Raw genomic sequence first — 3,525 nt, forward strand, 5'->3', positions numbered from 1 at the left:
CTATATATGACAATCCCACAACCAAAATCATACTGAAAGAAGACAAATTGAAGGCATTCTACCTAAGAACTAGAACAAGACAAGAGTGCCCACTGTCACTACTTCTATTCAGTTTCTTAGGATACTATTCAATATATTCAGCAAGAATTTATGTTCTTGATTATGGTGTTGTGAGAAGCTAGAAGTGAATCAGATTTTTGGTAAATTGGGGATTTGGTTTTTGTTCGTGAAGTTTGAAATGCATATGAGGTTTTTTTTTAATATCAAGGAAATTCTTTGTAACATAGGAGGTTTTTAAGAAGAGATGTTGAATAGGCAATGTGAGATACTCAAACTCATCACTGAGGTTGAAATTAGGAATATACATTTAACTGTTATTAATATATATATGTATATTTATACATGTGCATACACATATATATCTGCCTTTTAAAGCATTAAAAATTATAAAATCTTATTGCTCTAGTTGATGTGGGCGTGTTGTGCAGGCATTAGCAGTACTGTCCTCACTCATTCATTGGACAGTAGTGCTACCCCAAGAAAAGGATCAAAAGAAAATATAAGAATGGCTAACAAATATATGAAAAAATGCTCAACATCTCTAATCATCAGGGAAATGCAAATCAAAACCACAATGAGATATCACTTAACTCCAGTGAGAATGGCCTTTATCAAAAAGTCCCAAAACAACACATGTTGGTGTGGATGCGGAGAGACAGGAACACTCATACACTGCTGATGGGACTGCAAACTAATGCAACCCCTGTGGAAAGCAATATGGAGATACCTTAAACAGATTCAAGTAGACCTACCATTCGATCCAGCAATCCCATTATTGGGCATATACCCAAAAGAACAAAAGACATTCTATGACAAAGATACCTGCACCCGAATGTTTATAGCAGCACAATTCACAATCGCAAAGATGTGGAAACAACCCTAATGCCCATCAATTCATGAGTGGATTAGTAAATTGTGGTATATGTATACCACGGAGTATTACTCAGCTATAAGAAATAACGGTGATATAGAATCTCTTTTCTTCTCCTGGAAAGAGTTGGTACCCATTCTATTAAGTGAAGTATTCCAAGAATGGAAAAATAAGCACCACATGTACTCACCAGCAAATTGGTTTCCCTGATCATCACCTAAGTGCACATTTGGGAATAACACCAATTGGGTATCAGACAGACGTGGGGTTGGGGGGAGGGGATGGGTGTATACCTATATGATGAGTGTGTTGCGCACTGTCTGGGGAATGGACACGCTTGAAGTTCTGACTCGGGGGGATGGAGGGGCATCGGCAATATAGATAACCTGAACTTTTGCACCCCCATAATAAGCTGAAATAAAAAAAAATGATAAAATCCTCAGGTAATGAATGTAAAGAGAGAAGGACATAAATTGGATGAATATTGAATTTTAGAGGTTTAAATTTTACAGATTTGAGGAGGAGAATTTAGCATAAATATGAGAAGGAACTCTCAAAAAGGTAGGGAGAAATCCAGAAGGATGTGATGTTTTGGGTTACAGGGTCATTATTTCAGGAAGATGGTGTCAAATACTACTAAGAATATGAGTAAGGTGAGGCTGGTAATTGACCACTGTTCTTAGTTTGCCTTTTTGCCAGGTGCATTTTTGCCAGGTGCATGGTTGAAAATGGAAATTATAAAGAGACATGGCTTTTTCTTTCAAAAGGTTCATAATCCAGTGAAGGCAGAAAGATAGCCATGACGTGATTACCAAAGAAATGAAAAATTGTATTTGTGTAAGTTTTCCTAAATAAGGAGCCTATAGTGCTAAGAGAAAGAAATTTGATCTATCTATGTGGGTCAAATAATAGTTCATTTTGTAAGTGATATTTAGACTGACAGACAAAGGATAAATAAGAGTTAAATAGAAGTTAAACAGGTGAAGAGGAGAGAGGGGAAAAAAAAAACAGGTAGTGTAAAATATCTGTCCCAGAAAAGGGTACTGAAATATTGAGGGACTGACAAGACCGCAGTGGAGCTATAGACATGAGTGTGTAATGTGACGGCTGGAGAGAGACCAAACCATGCTAGACTCATTCTTTCACATTAAGAGGTTTTATCTGCATTCAAGGTAATAGGAAACCCTATTTGGGTTCAGAGCAAAGTGCAAATGAGACCAAATTTGCTGTTTTAAAGTAATCACTGTGATGGAAATGTGTAGGACAGTTTAGAAGAGAGGCTAAAATGGGCTAAGGGAGACCTTAGGAACGGATGGCGCTGGCACCAGCAAGGGCTGCTGGTACCGGGCTGCGATGGTGGGTGCATACTCTAAACTGTTTATTTCATAATATACTTTTCTCCTTTTGGACTCTTGGCAAAGCATGAAATAAGACTTCATTATATTTTCATGGATATAGCATGAGACAGAGAGTATGGATTAAGATAAAATACTTTCAGAAATTTATATGAGTTTATTTTGACTTCTGTTAAATAAATTTTCTCCCTGATGAGAGAAATGGTATGTAAAACCATTGATTAAGTAATATTAATAACAGTTTGTCATAGAATAAACAATGGATTTTATTTGTAAATGTGAGTTTTGAAGATTAGAAATAATGGATTTAATACTATGTATCAGTAATACAGGAATGCATAGGATAATTTTTTATTGAATATTATTAAATACCAATTGCTATTGTAAGAAATTATCTTCTTTTTCTTCTAAATTACCCGATGAGGTATATACTGTCAACATACTCTTTCTTTTTTTTTTTTTTTTTGGCAAGGAAGCAGAGATTAGAGATTTTAAGCAACATTCTAGAGATCATACAGCTATTAAATGGATAGTTAGAATTTTAGTTCATGAAGAAACAGTGCTCAGCCATTACATTCTAGTGTTTTCCAATGCAGAAAAGAAAACAGGTAATCCTAATTTAAAAAAAGAACCTGGATTTTCTCAACAAGTCCATAATTTTAATTGTCCATATAATGTGATTTTTTTACTTCCTAATTCATGTGACCTTTGTAGCTAATTTTAATTATAAAACTTAAAACATGTACTTATTTGAAATAATGGTCCTTCAGAAACATTTATGCATCTTAAGGTTGCTAAAATATAGTATTTTCATAGAAAAGCATCAAATTTTTAAAATTGTACAGACATTTAAAAAATGTAAAAGTTAAGGGGTTGCCCATTTCACATTTCACATGGGGAGGGAAATAGCTCCACAAGACCCACCCTGCCTCTGAGGAGAAGACTGCAGAGTGGCATCCTTGTCTGAGGGCATACGTATCGTAAAGACTAAGTGGCCGAGATGGGGCTGAATTAAGCAGGGGAGGTGGCAGGGCCTTCACTGAAAAAGAAAAGTTCTCCAATCTCAGCATTCTGCAACCCTTGCCCAGGGGTGGTGCCAGTCATAGCTAAGTGGCCATGAGTCCAATTAGTGGGTCAGGCTTGTCCGTCCACACCAGAATCAACCAAGGGATCAGACCTCTCCCCACGAATCTGAGGACCTCATAGCCCCTCCATCACCAAGGTCATATAAAACACCCC

General features: G+C 36.5%; 1 pseudogene; it reads right to left on the reverse strand.

The window, feature by feature from the left end:
- Positions 1–429: 429 nt before the first annotated feature.
- On the reverse strand, positions 430–547 carry LOC123648743 (annotated as a pseudogene).
- Positions 548–3,525: the final 2,978 nt, after the last annotated feature.

This window comes from Lemur catta, chromosome 12 (assembly GCF_020740605.2).
Source record: "Lemur catta isolate mLemCat1 chromosome 12, mLemCat1.pri, whole genome shotgun sequence".
NCBI lineage: Eukaryota > Metazoa > Chordata > Mammalia > Primates > Lemuridae > Lemur > Lemur catta.